This window comes from Schistocerca piceifrons, chromosome 1 (assembly GCF_021461385.2).
Source record: "Schistocerca piceifrons isolate TAMUIC-IGC-003096 chromosome 1, iqSchPice1.1, whole genome shotgun sequence".
Taxonomy (NCBI): domain Eukaryota; kingdom Metazoa; phylum Arthropoda; class Insecta; order Orthoptera; family Acrididae; genus Schistocerca; species Schistocerca piceifrons.
In genome coordinates, this window is record NC_060138.1 from 146,606,416 (window position 1) to 146,628,548 (window position 22,133).

Below are 22,133 nucleotides of genomic sequence, written 5' to 3' on the forward strand. Positions count from 1 at the left end.
TTGGGGACCGCATACTGGCTCTGCGGCACCCAGTGGTCACTGGCATGGGACTCGACTGGCGGCCACGTTTTCCGGATCTGACCACATGCGACACCTTTTTGTGGGGCTATGTTAAAGACAAAGTGTACAGTAATAAGCTCGAAAGCATTGCTGAGCTGGAAACAGCTGTTCAGGAGGCCATCGACAGCATCGATGTTCCGGCACTTCCAGGGGCCATGCAGAATTTCGCTATTCGGCTGCGCGGCATCATCGACAATGATGGCAGGAGTATCGAACATGTCATAGCTTACATCCGAATATCTTTAGTGACTTTTACGTGTTGACTAAAGTGTGTGCACGCCGTTGTTTGTAACTAATTTACATTTATTCACATACTTCAATAATTGTCATTCTGTAGATAGGTAACATTACAGTAAAAATAGTTCTCTTGTGAGTTTTGCTGAAGAAATACAATCATGTGGATGTTTCACAAGTAGCTCGATGAAGTACAGTTTGTACGCTGCAGTAGTACGAATGGTAACATTGCAAAGGATGTTAAAAATTGACCGGTATATACTTTCAAATGATTCACAATAAATGCCCATAGATGTAATTGAGTAAAGAAAGCCTTTCGTACTAATATTATCTCTCTTTCTTCGTGTGCATGTGAGTGCGTGTGTGTCTCTGTGTGTGTGCGTGTGTGTATGTGTGGCATGGGAGGTACGTTGTTTACTGTATTGGTAAAAGGGTTGCACCTACTGCAAGCTTAACTCCATATCCTCCATATCTATACAGAAAATTAATGAATGTATACATTTTCAGAATGTGTGAATATTTGTTTTAATAACGCTATAATTAATTTCTGCTTCGACCTTTTAATAATAATTTGTTTTCTCTTTTTACAGGTAAGAAGACACAACAACTATAAGAGATAGCTGAAGATGATGTATTATCAAGTTTTCAGAGGTCTTTACCAGAAAAAATATATAAAATTAGTTGAAAATGTACAACTAATAAGCTACGAATGTGCATGAAGACTAGTTAAGGTAGGTGTTTAATATATTTTTTTCTTTTACGAACTGTTGCCCTGTTGACAATCTGGTGTTGCAATACACTCACTCAAAAAAATCGTGACTGGTCCGAACTGTCGTGCCCCCCAGTTTTTATCTTTTTCAGAAGGTCTTTGAACTGCATAATTCTCAAGTCTATGACAGAGTTTACGAAGCTGGTACACGCGAGTCGTTGTTAATAACTGCGTGTATAATTTCTCTAACAGAAACAGCAGTTGCCTCGCACAAGTGTCTCTCGTGTTGAACACCGAATTGATCACCTTTGCGGTGATTACGGGCTTTAAATAAGCACCTGCAACGAGCAAAAAGAAAGGCAGTGGAAGAGAAAGTGGTGCATCAGATTTTCTTTCCAATACTCATTAAAATTATACACATCAGTAATAACACTCTACAGGCGTTCGCCTGACCTGTACTTATCCGTCGAACTTCCTCAATAGTCTATAGGCGAGGTGATTTTCAGACTGTAATAGATGTTGCGCATCCAGCTTCACGGTTGCAGAATTTGTGTGCTGCAGATTGCCATGCAATCAAAAATGCAAATGCATGCCACTGATGCAAGGAAAGCTGATATTACTTCCACGCACTAATCGAAAGACGTTCTTATTATATAAAAAGCCATAAGCTGCTGAAAACTATATAATGCTGTAAATAGTTTTCGTAATATACGTCATCATCTGGCTGGCTTTTAAATCTTAAAATGGCGTATGCATCAAGTCCATTCAGTGAGATACATTGATTTTTTTAAAATTTAATCGTATGGCTAGGGCCCCCCGTCGGGCAGACCGTTCGCCGGGTGCCGGTCTTCCAATTTGACGCCACTTCGGCGACCTGCAGTCGATGAAGATGATAGGATGATGACAACACAACACCCAGTCCCTGGGTGAAAAAAATTCCCCGACCCAGCCGGGAATCGAATCCGAGCCCAGAGGATTGACAATCCGTCACGTTGACTACTCAGCTACCGGGGGCGGACAGACACACCGAATGACTAAAGTCATTGGATTGTGATATGCACATTCACAGATGGCGGTAGCATCGGGTTCACAGGGCTTAAAAGGGCAGTGCATTGGCGGAGCCGTCATCTGCACCCAGGTGATTTGTGTGACAAGTTTACCGACGTGATCATTGCCGCTCGAGGGGAACTGACAGACTTTGAACATGGCATGGCAGCTGGATCCAGACGCGTGGGACTTTCGACTTCAGAAATCATTAGGGAAGTTAATATTCCGAGATCCACAGCGTCTAGACTGAGCCGAAAATACCACATTCCAGGCGTTAGTCCCACAATGGACAGCGAAGTGGCCTACGGCCTTCACTTAACTTCTAATAGTAGCGGCGTTTGCGTAGCGTTGTCAGTGCTAACAGACAAGCAACACTGCGTGAAATACCGAAGAAATCATTGTGGGACGTACGACGAACGTATCCGTTAGGACAGTGCGGTGAAATTTGGCGTTCATGGGCTATGGCAGCAGACGACCGACGTGAGTGCCTTTACTGACAGGATGACATCGCCTGCAGCTCCTCTCCCGGGCTTGTAACCAGAACGGTTGAACCCTAGTCGACTGGAAAACCGTGGCCTGGTCAGATGAGTCCCCGTTTCAGTTAGTAAGAGCTAACGGTGGGGATCGAGTGTGGCACAGATCTCACGAAGCCATGGACCAAAGTTGCCAACAAGACACTGTGCAAGCTGGTGGTAGCTCACATAAAGGTGTGGGCTGCATTTATATGGAATGGACTGGGTCCTCGGTCCAGCTGAACCGATCATTGACGGGAAATGTTTATGTTCGGCTACTTGGAGATTATTTGCAGCCATTCACAGCCTTCATGTTCCTCAACAACGATGTTACATCAGCGGACCAAAGTTTTTCGCGACTGGTTTGAAGAACATTGTGAGCAGTTTGAGCGAATGATTTGGCCACCCAGATCGCCCTACATGAATCCTATCGAACATTTAAGGAACATAATGGAGAGGTCAGTTTGTGAACAAAATCCTGGCCCGGCAACACTTTCGCAATAATGGACGGCTGTAGAGGCAACATGGCTCAGAATTTCTGCAGACGGCTTCCAAGGACTTGTTGAGCCCGTATCACGTCGAGTTGCTGCGCTATGTCGGGAAAAAGGTCCGACACGATATTAGTAGGTAGCCCATGACTTTTGCCACCTCAGTGTATGTTACGTGTCTAGTTAATGCTGTGGTGTATGGAATGGCATCATCGAGTCCCAAAATCCAAGCTGTGGTATACATCACCCAACGTCATACACATCATGCCTTAGCCATATTAGCTTGATCCGCCTTTGAACTGCTCACGTCATCTTTTTAAAGAGGGGCCACTATTGCATTTTTCTGTGGAATCATGTTGTAAAGCAATCTTAGCAGTTACATTGTTTTCCATGTGTTGAACATAATCTCCTCAGAATACTTTGTATTGCTTTGTAGTGTCTGAAACTGACCTCACATTTAATCCCTGTCTATATAAATGACCTTCTCATAATCGAGGAGTTAGTGAACGATTCAGACTGTCTTATGTGCTCAAAAGCTTTTACCTTCGCACAACAATTACGGAAGAGTTATAATTTTGTATAGCTTAAGTAGGGTAACCTTTCGAAAGAACGATAGAAGGCGGCATGGAGCCAGTGTGAACCAAGTGAACCAAACCAACGAAACTCTAGAGACTAGACTTTGCGTTTATTACGGCTTCGTACTGGTCGACGCTGAAAAGATAATCGCTGTATTGTTGCAAGTAATTATAAGTTGACTGTGTATTGTTCCATGTTTTGATTTGTATAATACAAATTACAATTTTACAAGCTGCGACGTGGTCGCGAATAAAAGAGTGACCCGAATATAGAATAAATTTCCTTTACTTTACATTCTATGGTCACAAATTTTTGTCATCAGACTGTTATGATCATCTTCAGACCCGTTTCATAAAATCATGTCCTAATACACTGGAGCCATGGTAGCATCGTGAAATGTTTGTGTCTGTGTTTAACATATGACGATGCCACTACTGCGCCAGTATACTAGGAAATGATTTTATAAAACAGATCTGAAGATGGTCATTAAAGTGTCGTGCCCGGATGACAGTCATGTTCGCTACGCCACTGCTTACATTCGTTTACATGTGACGCAAAACGATAGGTTTTTGTTGTACTGTACTTTGCAACAAACCAGCGGCGACAGCAAAACCGGTAAATGAAATAATAAATCTTCCTCACTGTTAACGCACAGTTGTCTAACACAATGACAAAAATGCTGCCTGCCAGACGCAAGACTCGATCCCTGCACCCACGTGATAAGGGGCGCACGCACGTCCAGAGCCACACTGACGCCAACAATTCACTTGGTTTGGGATGATCAGTTGCGACAGATCAATCGGCTCCACCGCTGCACGTATGGCGAGGTACTCATCTGGTGACGTCGCACGTTCAACATTTACCTTAAATTAATTGACTCAGCATCACCTACGTCGCTTCGGAGGTTTTTAAACGTTAAAAATCATCCTGTATATTTAGTACCGCTACGCCAGACAAGTCGTTCGGCTGAAAATATTTAGAGCTACCGATGCGAATCCGTTATAGATCGCTAGTATATTAATAAAAATTATATACCGAAATGGTTTTCCGGATTGTCGTTTTAGAAGAAACGCAGAAAGCACCGTTACTTAAAGCGGCTGGATAGGCGAAACTGTGCCGCAGACCAAGTTGACACTTGAGTGACGTTACTCAGCAAGCCGTACCAACATATGAAAAACAAAATTTTATCCACATCAGCGCCAACTCTATGTACGGTCTCCGCGCTGCATTCGTTCTCTCAGGCGCTAAGGCGCAACACTCCCCTTTGCGCTTGGTTGGCAGCACCGCGGTGCGCCGCGCAGCGCGGCTAATTTCGCGCGGCGGGGAGAACGGCCTCGCGTTGGCTAAACAGGCCAGCCGGAGGCGGGGTGGGTCGAATCATTGTGTCACCGCGGAATAAAATGGCGGCGCCGCCAGTGCGACCCCATCAATTACTCTAACAGCGCCGCTCGGTCGACGCCTCCGCCCCGCCGTCCGCCTTCCGATCGACGCCTGCCACGCGACCACCGTTTCCTAACAAAGATTAACGACGCAGCCGAGAATCCCCCTCTTCACTCGCCTCTTGTAAATTATACCTGCTGCTAGGCAACATTCGCTCGCCATTGATTAACTCACCGTAACACCGCCGCCACAGCAACCGTCGCGGATGTTCTACCTCTCAGTTGATGCTTACTTACAACAATGTTCAAGATACGAGGCGTGTTTTTTAAGTAAGTACCGTTTTGAAATTAAAAAAAGACGTGCTAACGTATGTTTACATGAAAGCCTGTACCTTAATCTACTTTTCTACGTAATTTCCGTCAATATTGAGGCACTTGCCATAACGTTGTACCAGTTTTTGAATACCCTCCTCATAGAAGTCTGCCGCCTGACTTGTTAACCACTGCATCACCACTGTTTTGAACTTGTCATCGTCTTGAAGCTGCTGACTGCCCAGGTGCTTCTCCACTACGAGAAACATTAGGAAAGTCATCCCGCAAGGGGAAAATCGTAAAGCGTCTGTTTTCTCTCACCTTATTGTCCACTTCCTGCACCAAACTTTCATTAACGACCGAAGGACGCCCACTCCGCTCTTCACCATGCACATTTGTCCGGCCATCTTTGAATGCTCTCAGCCACTTTCTTACCATTCCATCACTCACTATGTTTTCTCCGTAAACTGCACAGATCTCACGATGAATATCGATCGCTTTTAGGCCTTTAACACTAAGAAATCTTATAACAGCCCGTACTTCACAGTCGGCGGGACTCACGATTATCGGAGGAATCTTAAACACTCAGTACACAACGTAAACAAGGAAGAATCAGACTGTAATGGCATCAGTGCGTAGATTAAGGTATAGGCATTCATGTAAAAATAAAATTATTGAGCTATTATAGCACGTCTTTTTTTAATTTCAAAACGGCGCTTAGTCAAAAAACACGCCTCGTAATTAGTGTTACACGTGTATCAACGACGAATATGTTACATGTTTGGATATAGGGGGGACCTGCGGTCTTATTCCATGTTGGAACTCTTCGCTTTCAATGTACGTAGCAAAATCATGTGTCATCTATTTGCTGTGTTATGCATTACAGTGTCAGATGACCCCTCAGAAGGAAGTGAGTACCAGTGTCCCTGCGTTTTCTAGTGAGTTACACAGATGGCAGCTGCCATTTGTAGACATAATTCACCCAAGCACATACAACGTGACATCTTAATGCAGTGCAGATTGAAAGAGCGGTCTGGTTGATACAAAGAAATTGACTTTCGGTCGTATTGCTGCAGATGCCAATGACTCTCCATGCACTATCCATAGGTTGTAAACAGTATACAGGGAGACAGGTCATTGCGCAAAGTGAGTTGGCAAAGATTGCCGACACGTTACAGCCCCACGTGAAGAACGATATCTGGCCATGTCTGTGTTGCGGTGTCGTACGGTTACGGCAAACCACTGCAAGGTGATTTAGGAAGGGCCACTGGAGCAGTTGTTTTCGATCAGACTGTAACGAAAAGGTTAGGAGAAAGGACCTTACAACCTAGAGGTCCTACTCGAGCACCCCACTTGACACGACATGTTGCAACTCGTCTTCAGTTCTGCCGTTCCCCTGTTGGTTGTCAGTTTCGTCACTTGCAAAAGGTGGACAGATTTCCGAAGTTCTGAGCTGTTGTGAAGAAGCTTCAGTGTTGATGGCCATACGGACCTTGTCGCTATTCAAGGGCGCCATACCACCACGCGTTACTTCGAACAGATCCTGTTGGACTATTCCAGCTTTCTTCTGATCCCAGTGAAAAGTCTCAATTTATTGAAAATATAACCTTATATATCAAGCAAGCATTATCATGCACTCTTCTTTGAGATCACATCACGAAAACCTTTTTTATCTCTACTTTCGTGAATGCCAACTAAAGCACTGTCACACAGCCAGCTGTTTGCCAAATCTTTTCTTTTTCATGCGCCACTTAGATACTAGTGCCCGCCCGGTTAGCCGAGCGGTCTAACGCACGGCTTTCCAGGGTGGGGAGGAGCGCCTGGTCCCCGGCACGAATCCGCCAGGCGGACTTGCGTCGAGGTCTGGTGAGCCGGCCAGTCTGTGGATGGTTTTTAGGTGGTTTTCCAACTGCCTCGGCGAATGCGGGGTGGTTCCCCTTATTCCGCCTCAGCTACACTATGTCGGCGATTGCTGCGCAAACAAGTTCTCCACGTGCGCGTACAAACGGGTTCGGTGTGGGGCGACGGAGGAGTGAAGTGGACTGCGGTAGGCGTCGTGGGGTAGTGGACCACTGCGGCTGCGGCGGGGACGGAGCCTCTCCGTCGTTTCTAGGTCCCCCGTTAACATACAACACAGATACCAAATTTTTAAGGTTTTCATCCTTTGTAATTATACATTGTATAGTAATGCCACGATCCGCAGGAAAGAACTTATGAACGTTTTCTAGTGCTTACCGCGTGGTATTTCGTAACCTCTAAACGCTGTGATTTTCGTTTATAGGATTTATAAATTCGCAGGTTCTCATATTATAAAGCAGTAGTTGGCGTTATCCAAACAACATGTAATTTGCACATGAAGTCATATTTTATTTACATCTTTAATTTTAGAATAAAAAACATAAATATTGAAAGATATTTTAGAGTTGCGATGTCATTAAAAATTCTCATTTTTTCTGCCATATATATTAGAATATTTCATGAAGTGGAATAAAAAGTTGTGCTACTTACGTCAAAGAAGTCAACGACAAATTTCCTAAACCTGTACTGCGAAATACTGAAACTCGATATCTGGCTGGCATTTTCTGTTACCTTGATCCCAGTCATCCTTGTATCGTATTTCGGTGCATGTGACAGTTGGAATAAACGGGCGTGGACGATGGTGATGTGAGGCCTTTTGCGTCCATACAAACATGTTATGAGACGAATGTCAATGAAATACAATTCACAGAAGTATAAAACTTCAGCACCATGGACTCCATTGTACAAGGGCAAGAAATTGTGCGAATGGACGCCCCAGGATTGGCGTCAGGTGTTATTTACGGACGAAATCAGATCTGCTTGTACCCTGATAATTGCAGACAGCGTGTTTGAAGACAGTCCGGTAATATCGAACGCCTCCAGCACCGTCTTCCAGATGTGCAACCAGGTAGTGTTGGAGTGATGTTCTGGAGTGGCATCACATGGGGCTACCTTACGCCTTTGAGGTCAACCTCACTGGTTATTGAGGTCAACCTCGTTGGTCTAAAGTATATGGACGACATTTCTGCAGTCAATAGTGGGACTGTTTCGTCAACATTTTGGTGAAAATTTCATCCTGACGGACGACAACTCGCATGCTCATCGTGTTGTTCTCGTAAGCAAGATCCTTCAGCGTGCTGGGGTCACATTTACGAGTTACACAGAATCTTCATTGAAGAGTGGACAGTTTGGACCATAGTTGGCCAGATGATCTCATGGATTGTATGTTTCGATGGATTCCAGCCTGCGTCCGAGCAAGGGGTCGTTTCACAACGTATTGACGTTTCTCAGCTCTGTGGAAAATCCACTTCTACGCGCAAGGAAACGATTTTGTCGTTAACAAATATTGGCTTTTTTTGATTTGGTGGTCTGGACACATAATACTGCGCGCACTTCAGAGTCAGTTCTTATTTTCTGTGCCATGAACTTCGGAAATAAGGGGGTGATGCAATACTTTTGTTGAGGTGAATACAAAGCGAGTACCATATTCAGTTGGTAGTACACTTGGCTCTATTATTTATCTTACTGCGACAGAGACCGTAATAACTAGTAACCGTACGTGTATGCTCAAATCTATAAAAGATTCTATGAATGTTTCCAAAATTGTTGTATTTTATTATGCGAAGATACTAATAATATTATCGGGAAAAAAATGGTTCAAATGGCTCTGAGCACTATGGGAGTCAACTGCCGTGGTCATCAGTCCCCTAGAACTTAGAACTAATTAAACCTAACTAACCTAAGGACATCACACACATCCATGCCCGAGGCAGGATTCGAACCTGCGACCGTAGCAGCAGCGCTGCTCCGGACTGGAGCGCCTAGAACCGCACGACCACCGCGGCCGGCTATCGGGGAAAACGATGAATCAGTTTGCTCAGTCTTTTGTACAGCGTTACCTACTTATCGCCATACACACATATGAAAAAAATACGCGATTTGCATAAAGTTGACATTGTGTCGCAGGGGAAGCCATTTTATAAATTTATGAGCACAGACGTCTAGATCACATTTTTGTTTACCTGTTACGATCGGTTTGAACCGAATTATACAGTCATCAGGTTTAACACTAAAATTCGGGTTGACTGTTACTATGGCCATCATCATCTGGTGTACATCGTTACAACTTATCGTAGCTACCAATGGTAGCAACAGTCCTCCCGTGTTTTAGTGTTAAATCTTGTAATCTTATCTGTACGTCGCTGACCTAGAAGACTACAAACCTTCTTTCCTTCCTGTCTGGGCAAGCTGTGCAGTGACTAGAGTACATGGAAAGCTTACTCTGACAGGGTAAATGCTAGCTACAATGAAGTCGATAATTCGATTGGAATATTGGCATTTTAATTTGATATTCCCCACAAATGATAAAATTTACAAAAAAAAAAGTGAATCTCTTTGTCCACCCACACACTCCTGAGAATGGCACATTAACAATTTGCAATTACGCGCCCCTATTACCGGCAGCTGCGTTGATAAATACTCGGCACCTCGCAAGGATAACTACCAGATCAAGAATATTAGGTAACTTTTCATGGTTGGAATTCACAGTCATATAATAATTCTTAAAAGACACCATAGACGCCGTTGGCTGTATAAAATATTTATTGTCACTATTGCAATTTCGGCCTTATGGCCATTTTCAAGTAACACTGCAAAGTTACATTCTGTCAGAATATAAAACTATTTGACATGAGTACACGTCGTCGTATTAAATAGTTTTATATTCTGACAGAATGTAACTTTGCAGTGTTACTTGAAAATGGCCATAAGGCCGAAATTGCAATAGTAACAATAAATATTTTATACAGTCAACGGCGACTAAGATGTCTTTTTAAGAAATATTAGGTAAATTGTTGGAAGTGGTTAAGCGTTGGTGAAAATCTCACTTCTGAGCACACAAAGAACTCTAACCGCAGAACTCTGCACGGAACACGCGTTGGTGCAGTGCTGCGATACAGACCGTATATTTCCCTTCGAAGACGATGGCCAAAACGCCATCTGCACGTCCGTACCGCTTGATGGCTGAAGGCGGTCCACTCTCCACACATTTCTCCCGTCTCCCACGCGTACGAAAATGCGGCGGAAGAATACTCTGTTTCGGACAGTGTCGAATGTTCTATCATCGCCGAAATCCTTCCAACGGCATTTCTGAGATCTACCCAATGATCGAGTAGGTCATAACGCCCATAGGCAAACGAAATTCCCGTCTTCGCCACGTGTTGTCCTGCACAGGTGGCTCCGGATGCCGGGCTACCCCCAATAGCACCGTATTATCCCGCGTTTCCGGTGACCGCTACCTGACGCCCACGGCGGCCCGGCGAGCTACGGCCATCTGCAGACTTTACTTTCCCCGATTCTCAACTTCCGACGCTTTTCACCAACGCTTTAAGTTAGTGGCTCAATCATGCAGACATGCAGGGAATACTGCTCGAGTGTGCCTCATATTTATCGCAATTCAATAGAGTCATGATCTGATGCTCTTGCCAGTCCCTTTATTATTAATACTAATGTTGGTAAGCTAACGTGTAAGTGACTATGTCCTGGCACATTACAATCTGAAGACTGTGTAACTGAGCCGGAAGAGTTAAAATAAAAATGTGATCTACAGAGGCTTCTTTATCAAGTTTGTTGAATCTCGCAGACAAGTTTAAGAGCCCCTAATGCCTGTCGTTGGAGGTGATTTTAATTTAACTGATGGAAAAGGGTCGTGATAATTGACGATAGATATCGTCTGTTTGATCCACCACCTTCTAGAGGAGAAGGTTGCTCGTCATAGTACTGGCCGTCTGTTCTGACGACTTTTGCGGCATAAGATTCAATCCCAGTTTGATAATCCTACTTTTTGTCTGTGAGTTTCATCAGTTCATTGATGTGAATGCCGGGTTGGTTCCTTTATTTGCATCCTTGCGTAGTCGAGCGGTCACTATGCCTCTCGAAGGCGTTCGCGTCTACGGGACGTTAAGCACAGCCCCGCTCCCGGGTCTCGCTGCGCGGCTTTCAAACGGCGCTGGCTGCAGCCGGCGTGAGTCAGCGCGCTACCTAGAAGGCGACGGCTGGCGGTCCGCGGATTCCGCAGGGCCGGCGCGGCTGCAGCTAACCCAACACCCGCGGCATGCCGTATTAGGCCGTAACTCGAGCGCCGCTCTAACCTTACCTCGGGGTTCAACAATCTGGAACGCCGGCGGCCTTGCGCTTTCGCACCGTGCGGTCCCGCATGTGCTGTTTACCCTCCGCCATTACTATTAGCCGTTTCTCTCGTATTCCATCTCTAATTGACACATTACTGGCCATTAAAATTGCTACACCAAGAAGAAATGCAGATAAACTGGTATTCATTGGACAAATATATTATACTAGAACTGACATGTGATTACATTCTCACGCAATTCGGGTGCATAGGACCTGAGAAATCAGTACCCAGAACAACCACCTCTGGCCGTAATAACGGCCTTGATACGCCTGGGCATTGAGTCAAACAGAGATTGGATGGCGTGTACGGGTAGCTTCAACAAGATACCACAGTTCATCAAGAGTAGTGACTGGCGTATTGTGACGTGCCAGTTGCTCGGCCACCATTGACCAGACGTTTTCAGTTGGTGAGAGATCTGGAGAATGTGCTGGTCAGGACAGCAGTCGAACAATTTTCTGTATCCAGGAAGGCCCGTACAGGATTTGCAACATGCGGTCGTGCGTTATCCTGCTGAAATGTAGGGTTTCGCAGTGATCGAATGAAGGGCAGAGCCACGGGTCGTAACACATCTGAAATGTCACGTCCACTGTTCAAAGTGCCGTCAATGCGAACAAGAGGTGACCGAGACGTGTAACCAATGGCACCCCATACCATCACGCCGGATGATACGCCAGTATGGCGATGACGAATACACGCTTCCAATGTGCTTTCACCGCGATGTCGACAAACACGGATGCGACCATCATGATGCTATAAACAGAGGCTGGATTCATCCGAAAAAATGACGTTTTACCATTCGTGCATCCAGGTTCGTCGTTGAGTACACCATCGCAGGTGCTCCTGTCTGTGATACAGCGTCAAGGGTAACCGCAGACATGGTCTCCAAGCTGATAGCCCATGCTGCTGCAAACGTCGTCGAACTGTTCATGCAGATGGTTGTTGTCTTGCAAGCGTCCCCATCTGTTGACTCATGGGTCGAGACGTGACTGCACGATCCGTTACAACCATGCGGATAAGTTGACTGTCATCTCGACTGCTAGTCATACGAGGCCGTTGGGATCCAGCACGGCGTTCCGTATTACCCTCCTGAACGCACCGATTCCATATTCTGCTAACAGTCATTGGATCTCGACCAACGCGACCAGCAATATCGCGATACGATAAACCGCAATCGGGTTAGGCTACAATCCGACCTTTAATAAAGTCGGAAACGTGATGGTACGCATTTATCCTCCTTACACGAGGCATCACAACAACGTTTCACCAGGCAACGCCGGTCAGCTGCTGTTTGTGTATGAGAAATCGGTTGGAAACTTTCCTCATGTCAGCACGTTGTAGGTGTCGCCAGTGGCGCCAACCTTGTGTGAATGCTCTGAAAACCTAATCATTTGCATATCACAGCATCTTCTTCCTGTCGGTTAAATTTCGCGTCTGTAGCACGTCATCTTCGTGGTGTAGCAATTTTAATGGCCAGTAGCGTATTTTTATTTTATCGGTTCTTCATCATCTCCTTCCAAGGTTTACGTGTAGTAATCACCTGTTCCAGTCTCTATCAACCATCCGTCCATCCATCCATCTCTTATGGCGCCTACCTAGTTCTCTCTTCCGGTCAACTGATAATTGATTATCTTTTTTGGCAATCTGTCATCCTATCAACATGATCCTGCCATTTCATTCCGTTCTCGTCTATCTTGTCACTAACTGAAAAGCTTTTTAAATCCGTTGTTTTTGTTTCCTTCCTTATTTTACCCATTTTATTACAGCCTCTTGCATATCTCATGAACTTCACCTCTGCTACTTGTATACGTGATTTTTCTCTTTTTGTTCCTATCCATGAATCGGAATCACATACAAGACCAGGTACACCTATAACTTCATAGAATTTCATTAGTGTTTCTTTTCTTGTTTTCTTCCTAAAGTTCTTCCAATTGTTCTGCTGATAGCTGGATATTAATTAACCCTCTTCTCAATATGTTTGTCATAATAAAAACTAATACACATCCTAGGTAATTGAAATGGGATACTTCATCTAAACTTTTCTCACTTTTTATTATTTTCGATCTGATTGGTTTCTTTCATTTGAAAGCCATTATTTTTATCTTACTTGCAGATATAGTAAAGTCTTAATATATTGCGTTTTGGTTCAATCTGTGGAGCATCGTCCATAAAACTATAGCCGATTAGCGACAAGCCGGCCGCGGTGGTCGAGCGGTTCTAGGCGCTCCAGTCCGGAACCGCGCGGCTGCTACGGTCACAGGTTCGAATCTTGCCCCGGGAATGGATGTGTGTGATGTCCTTAGGATCATTAGGTTTAAGTAGTTCTAAGTTCTAGGGGACTGATGACCTCAGATGTTAAGTCCTATAGTGCTCAGAGCCATTTGAACCATTTTGATTAGCGACAATGGCACGTAAGAGCTGATCGCAAGACTTTTTGGGGACGCAACAGTCATTCGCAACACGTCAAGAGTTTTCGACAGAGTGAAACAAACATCTCTTCGTTCATGTCAACTGTATAACGAACCTGCAGGCAGCATTTTCGAGTATTTACTGTGAAAAATTATATGCGGGAAAGCACGTGTGTTAAAAATTTAATTTCCATTTTCTGTCTCATCTGCGTTCATTTACGCTTGCTAATATAGTTGGAATATAATAAAGGTTTAAGCATGCTCTCAGTACATTAGCCAAAAACCGTGATGTGTAGCCTTGAGATTCCATAATTAAAGCCATTGCACCTCATAGTACATGCAGGTCAACATACTGTAGTGTTGATTCAGTAGTGCACTTTATTATCTTAAAAAGTTACTGACATTACAGTACTTGTAGGGTACTTCATTTAACATAGACGCTTTAAGCTGTAAACCCCACAAAAGTGAAATAGGAATTTAAATTTTGCCTAGCACTGACTACCCGGCCTGAGGAATTATCTTGAGGTCTTTTAATCAGTAACTGCGCCGCGTAGCATAACAGGTATTAGTTGGAAAACTTGATTTAATGCACGCACCTTCGTGCACTCGTCACCTATTGGCTACCATTTTAAGGGCGTTGCTCTATGACTCTGCTTTTCTGACTTATGGTTAACTGGAAAAATTTGTTTCGACATCCTCTATCCTGCTTAAATTTACTATCAAGTTTTTTTTAAATAATGAGGAAGGTTAACACGTTAATAATAAATGAAATGGAAGTCTTATTTTACAAATGACTTTTCATATCATTCTGCTGTGAACCAGCTCTAGGTCAATAGTCTCACATATCTCTCAATAGTACTTCATTAATATTTTAAATTATTTCCGGTTCATGAGCATTTTTTGACGCTTTTAATGTTTTTCCAGGAATCATCAACTACAGCTAAACAAAATATGCTACATTTTACACTTTGAAGGCTACTCTTTTTTTTTTTTTTCTCTATATGTAATTTTCATTCGTTCTCTTATGTGAGATGCTCTCCTCATGTCCAATCTATAATGAAAATCACATTTTAAAAAAACTAGTGGTCTTCCAAATGCTGTGTATTTTGTATAGTTGCAATAATGCTTGTTGTAAAAACATAAAGCATTAATAGCGCTCAAATAATCCTTCCAAAGTGGGAATGATAATAATAAATAAATAAATTAGTTAAATACAATTGACAGATATGAGTTTTAAAATGCATATGGAATATCAGGTCGTCTGAAACTATTTCTGTCATTTACAAGAACCAGAGAGCAAGATATTGTACCTTGTACCTTGAAAGAGTGATAAAAACCGAGATACTTCTCGTGCATTCGTAGGCGTTGAGGATGAATCACTGGAGAACAACCAATTAGTTCCTCATTGATATGAACTTCCACGAAATGGCTTACGTTCTGTGAAGCACTCTTACTGCCTGCCACTATCAGCAAGGGTACCACATTCAGCGGACGCAGCTTCTGACGTCACAGTAAAGAAAGTACACGAACTGTCTTGCTTAAAGGTAGACAAGAGTGAAAATCTAGTGATAATTTTAAGATTTTCTGACCAATTGGTCCCTTTCAGAGCAGTATCTACATGCTGCCGTCCTATGGAAATGATTTTCCACATTCTTCCGTTCATTACATTTCGCTTGACGAATAAGGATGGACGGCCGGTGTGGTCGAGCGGTTCTAGGCGCTTCAGTCTGGAACCGCGCGACCGCTACGCTCGCAGGTTCGAATCCTGCCTCGGGCATGGATGTGTGTGATGTCCTTAGGTTAGTTAGGTTAAGGTAGTTCTTAGTTCTTGGGGACTGATGACCTGAGATGTTAAGTCCCATAGTGCTCAGAGCCATTTGAACCATTCGAATAAGGACAGTGTTTAATCACAGGTACCTCGCATGGCTCGGAGATCGTGTAAGTTATCTGCAGAAACGTTGATAATACCTCTTATTTAACACTGAAGTGAAGAGTACAGTATAAAAAGAACATTTTTTTACAATATTATCACTTTATTAAGGAAGATTGTAAGAGAAAGAAGTAATTAGGAAAGCTGTTGTTATAATGAAATGCTTGTTATCTCTCCATCTGGCTTTTTATACTACTTTATAAAGTGACAATGCTACTATCTTCAAACAAAATACTATTGTAACTTCTATATTTTTTTTTCTTTTTCGCAATGCTCACTTCTTTTGGCGAAAACAGCCGGGCGTAAACGTCTAGCTCAATATTACGACGAGATCCTTCGTCGTCGACGTCGAGAACTTTGTTGGCTACTGAATTGTTGAGGTAGCTATGATATATCGAAGTTCCATAAGCCATTACATTAGCCTAACCATTGTAAAATATATTATTGAAATGGCGTATCATAATCTTGCGCTAAAGTATCTCTGTACTGCCTTAACTAAGTAGCGATGGGATTCCTATCATCCTAACCATTCAGTCTTTCCTTGAACGCTGGGTGATGACCTTGCGACACATAATCGCAATTTTGTACCAGTTATACATCAGCTAAAATGAAACAGAACGATCAAACGAATCAAGGGTAGTTGCTATGATGTAGAGACAGTTCTGCTGTCGCATGAGTTTAACAGGTGATCGTGGTGTCTTCATAGCTTGTTAAACCGACTGGAGCAACATTAGGGATCAGAATGGGCAACACACTGAACCTAAGTGCATTTCTAACAACCAGATCACTGGGTTCACGTACTCTTTGCAGTCCATCTACGAAGCAGTGCACGAACTGGGATTTTCTCAAGTCAAAACGTGCGGGATACATAGAGAGTGCATTGATTCGAGTACAAAGGCAACTATCTCGATCAGCTGCCAAAAATTAGCAAGAATAGATGTCACCATACTTACAACGACAAGTAGTTGACACACAGCACAGCAACTAACACGCTACTTCCGTTCGTCGATGGACAGCAACAATAAGTAAACATTTATAAAATCATAAACCAACTTCAGTCTGTGGACGTCAGGAGCCGCAAGATTAAACGAGTGCTAGTTGTAAATGCGTATGGCAGGGTGCGGAGATCAGATTGAGCACAGGAACATTGCCATTATGGACTCGTAGTATGCAAAATAGGCTCCTGTACTAGTAATCAGCGCTGAGCTCTTTTTTTAGGTACAGAGAAAAGCAAATGAAGTGATTGGTTCTTTGATGGTAACTACATGCATTTTAGGCCTGTTACGGCGAGTGTTCATGTGAGATACATTGATCTACTACAAGTGAAACTGTTGTCTAATTTATTCATCTACGGCACTTCAATGGAAGCATTCAAATGCTGCAGATCAATCCACCACCCTTGGCGTCTAAATTGCAGCAGAATGTTTCAATAAGAATAGAGCCAATATTAATAGACTCGCTTCGTTCAACGAGTCATTTGGCATCAATCTTATTTAGTACGCCCGGAATGTCGGCGAAAGTGATGACTAGGGAGATGTGTCCAATTTAGTTATTCATTACTGTGTTACGGGACAAAAATGTTTTTATCCATAACAATTAAAAATGAAGATAGTTATTTTGTGTTAGAGAAGAGAATACTTCAGTTATAGATCGCAATTTTCAGTTAAATGAATTAAAAGTTCTTAAATTGGAGTTGAAAGTGAACGACAAATGTATTTTCGAAAGTACATAAGTCAGTCGTGGATGGATCATGTGCCAAATTCAACTATGAATATAAAATTAAGACAGTAGGAGATAATATAGAGAGGACTGAACGTAATAGACTGCTGTGGTATGGACATCATGGAAACGAATTCCTGCTAAAAAGACGAAAACGACGGTTACCGAAGAGAATGTGGGGATAAATAGAACTGTCAGCTGTGGATACCAGACATCAGAGGGAAGTTGTGCATAATATGGGCTTTTGGCTTATAGAATGTAGGAAAGGGCGAGTTCCGTAAAATGCCTGTAAAAAGAAGAGCCTTTAGAGAAGAGGATAATATATTTCTCTGATGTATTATTGTTGTGTTATACAACCTGTAACGGTAATATTTGCAGTTAATGAGGGGTACTTTAGCTTTCAGCAATATTTCTTTCATAAAATAAAATTTGTTACAGGTAATTCCGAAGTGAACAGGTCCCATCCCGATGCTGGTAAGACCATAATGACCCTAGATACTGTAAACTTGTGGGAATTCGAAGCATCTTCAATTTTAACAGCTGTATGCCTGCTCCCCTTATAAAAGTCACGATCACTGAGGAAGCAGAGTAAAGCAACTTCCAGTGTTTCCCAGAACATACGTCGTTGCAACATTGGGATTGAACAGTAGCTAGTGTGAGAGCGGTATTCGGACGCCTGCTGACGTCATCAGAGAACTATACGGCCTTGCCACGCGCCCAGTAAATTGATCACTTCTGTCTGTTGCATCATAATTCAAGTTCAGATGCGTAACTACGTATGTAGAACGAGTGCTTGTTTTTGCGTTTCGTAGTTCGTCGGGATGCGCAGTATCAATGTTCGTCCTTGAAGCTACGCAGCCAGCCTCGAAGTCGGCTTTCGAAAATTCCAGATTTGTTGCATCATTAACACAAGGCTGCTTCGCAACGCAGACGGTTTTTTCTCCTAGCCATTTAGATAAAATCATTGCCTTGTCAGCCACTTTTGTGCAAAGCACTACGTAGCTCGCAATACGTAGTGAATTTTTGGCGCCCTGTCAATATCTTTTGAGATCATGCTTTGATGAGGGTCTGCAGTCCATGGAATGAGTCTGGCAGCGCTTGACAGTGCGTTTTAATGTGTTTAACGGTGTCGTAAAAGCTATAGAGATGTATGTACGGTGCATTGTATATTCTCCCACCCCGACAGCTCCAGCCGCCTCATAAAGTCTTGTAGTTTTGGAACTGATTATTCATTCCTAGTTCACTGTGCAGTGTGTTCAAGTGTGTGAGCTCGTACTGAGCTATTTCTTCCTTTTCATTCTGTCTCAATCATGCATTGGCTAGCATCCATAGGGTGAAGACCATGAAAACTGCGCCCAGTGAAATTTGCGCCAAACCAGAAATCTGTGAAAATCTGCCCCCAGTACCTGTTCCTTTTGTCTGACGGCTTACCTCTGCGTCCCGACCGTCGTAATTACTCTGAACTACCTGTTCCCTAGGCACTGTCGAACTGCGACCCAATAGACCACGTCTACTACAGTAGCCGACTGTCTGAACAAAAAGCTTTAGTATCGCTCTAGGCGTTCTCGAGTTGACATCGCGTGGGTTAAATGGTTCAAATGGCTCTGAGCACTATGAGACTTAACATCTGAGGTCATCAGTCCCCTAGAACTTAGAACTACTTAAACCTAACTAACCTAAGGACATCACACACATCCATGCCCGAGGCAGGAGTCGAACCTGCGATCGTAGCGGTCGCTCGGTTCCAGACTGTAGCGCCTAGAACCGCTCGGCTACCACGGCCGGCATCGTGTGGGTTACTGCACTACACTACCTCACTTGTTTCCAGAAACAAAACTTGTTTTTCTCATTTTGGATTGTGAGCCACAGGCGCTCTGAAGTATAACTCAGGATTCACAGAGACCATGTTCGTTACTCTAGCGTCCCGTAAATACGAGTATATGATTTACTTTCTATAGCAAAATCGTTTCACGTTTATTACAAAGTTATTCATTTTCATTCTCAGAGGCTAACTAAACGATTTATATTTCAGTACTCTCCATTGAGCAATCGATTCCTCTGATTCTTAGAATGAATCCTAAGAAAGCGTTATTGTAAATAAACCTACAAAGGCCTGTGCTTTCCTTGTTTCGGTAAAGATTGATCTGCGATTGCGGAAGGCTGGTGTCTACTGAATACAACGGCAGTGGGGCAAAGCCTGCATTGGCCAGATCACATGCACAGTACAAGACAGGTGCGCTGAACGTGATCGCCGCACTCATCTTTTGCAGCCCAGTAAGTAGCTATAGAGGAGCACTGTATCTCCACAGGACATTCTGTGGATTATTCTGCCACAGAAATCTTGGCCCCGATGAGATCCTTCTGGGACTGAATTATTAAGGAATCTGTGGAATACGATTATTAATCGGAATGGCGGCTTTCTACTGGAAAAGGCATGGACCCGGTGATTTCTTCAACATCTCTAGAGGAAAATATTTTACGCCTAACGACACGTCTAGCGACAGTTAGTTTTGTATCATTAATGGTGACAGTGTCTGTGTTGTTGCAGTAACTGTATTTATTACAAGACAACGTCCTTCAGACGTGCATGTATCTCTGAAGTACATTGCATTGTTATAAATGCAGTTACTGCATCAACACAGACATTGTCGTCATTAAATGTATAATCACACATTGCGCGGCTAAAATGACATAAAATAATAACAAAGGTCTTCCTATGCTTAGTTTCGTGAAAGTGTGAGCACCTGGACCGTGAATGCCTGACGTACGGAGGTTTGAACCGGCACTGGAGGCGATCTCGGACAGCCTAAGTGGTTAAGGCGACCGCTAATTGCAAGCGGGAAATCCGGGTTCCATTTTTCCCAAATAGCTAGCGCTAATATGTATTCACAATGTGAAAATCCGTATCATTACAGTTAGTCTCATGTATTTCACATCTAAATGTTAACTCTGCCGGGCTGCTTTCGGACAGAGGGAGTGCTTGTAGTATTACCTTTACGCTGGCTCCGGCGCGCCATAGATGGAGCAATATTCGCAGCGGGTGCTGAACTCGGCAGAGAACGTTCATGCAACGGTAACTTACGTGCATGCTTCTCTGCGTCAGTTTTTGGTATAAAGTTAACGACATGCACCAGCAGTCTCCGGTATAAAACATTCACTGAAGATGGCTGAATGGTTGTCAGTCGAAACATCTTGGCAAACTGTGAACGTCATCTGGCTGCAATCCCGAATTCTCACGGAATACGTTTGATTCCTGTCTCGCTAAACTGTATATTTTCCTGCTGCTCAAATCTATATTCTATGACTCAGGTTCACGCTTTAAACCAGTTTTCATACACCACGTTATTTGTGTTTTCTTACAGCAATCAAATATAATTGAAAGAAATCAGAACTGTAAGCGTTTGGCTGACAATCGGTCGACTGTCTTCCAAATGCCAGGATGTCCATCGTGGCGCAGAGTCTCCCTACGCTTCTTCAGACGAACGCTAGGATTTTTTAATATAATGTCAAGGTAGTTTCCTTTGTCGATAACTGACAGTAGCCGGCCGGTGTGGCCGAGTGGTTCTAGGCGCTTCAGTCTGGAACCGCGCTGCTGCTACGTTCGCAGGTTCGAATCCTGCATCGGGCATGGATGTGTGTGATGTCTTAGGTTAGCTAGGTTTAAGTAGTTCTAAGTTCTAGGGGACTGATGACCTCAGATGTTAAATCCCATAGTGCACAGTGCCATTTGAACCATTTTTTAAATGACAGTACGACCAAATGAACTGCCAATAGTGGTTCCGAAGCGACATCGCTATGTAAACCGATAAAAATCTTTCCATATAGCTTAGTCTTGGTCGCATTATGTGCACTGGCCTACTTTCGGTTAAAGTGACAGTGCCCCAGGCAATTTATTATTCTTGTCTACTTAAACAGACTACGCACATAGTGACTGCCTCATTTACGAATTTTGTTATTTTATCCTTGGTCATAAAAACTGTGTCATAACACATTTCTACCTCTTAGCAAGTCATCGTCAAATGAACTGTTTAAAATGGAGAAATAAGGTGAGGGCGTTGTAAAACAGAAGAAAAGTAAATTAGAAAATCAAACTAACCTTTATTCACAACTATATGTCCTTAAATGCGTTTCATAGATAGTTACCATGAACATACAATTCTATATATTCATAGACGTTACTTTGACTTGTAAGTTAGTTTCCTATTACTTTGCTATTTCCCTTTTTAAGTAGTTTATATGACGATGAACTGACAAGGAGGAGAAACCGTTTATGATCCCATTTATGTGACTTGATGGTGAAATATATAACAAAAAAATTTCTGTGTCCGTAGTTCGGGTCCGCGTGGTAGATTCTTCTTCAAAATGTCTGGATGAAACGAAAACAAGTGTCTATTATTAACAAATAATTTAATTATCTAACTCTTTAATACAATGGTTAAACAGAGTAGTATAATGGTTACAGAACACAGCTCACAAGTTTGGACTGTTTCTGGGCGCTGTATGCCCAATGTGCCAGCTACGTAATCGCTTTGCCCCGTTTTTCCATTTCCTTTC

At 43.2% G+C, this 22,133-nt stretch overlaps 1 protein-coding gene across 1 annotated transcript in view; it reads left to right on the forward strand.

The window, feature by feature from the left end:
• LOC124791091 (homeobox protein six1-like) overlaps positions 1–22,133 on the forward strand; it is a gene marked incomplete at its 3' end in the record, with an annotated part of 426,719 nt that overhangs the window by 153,246 nt on the left and 251,340 nt on the right. The gene's annotated exons all lie outside the window — the stretch shown is intronic.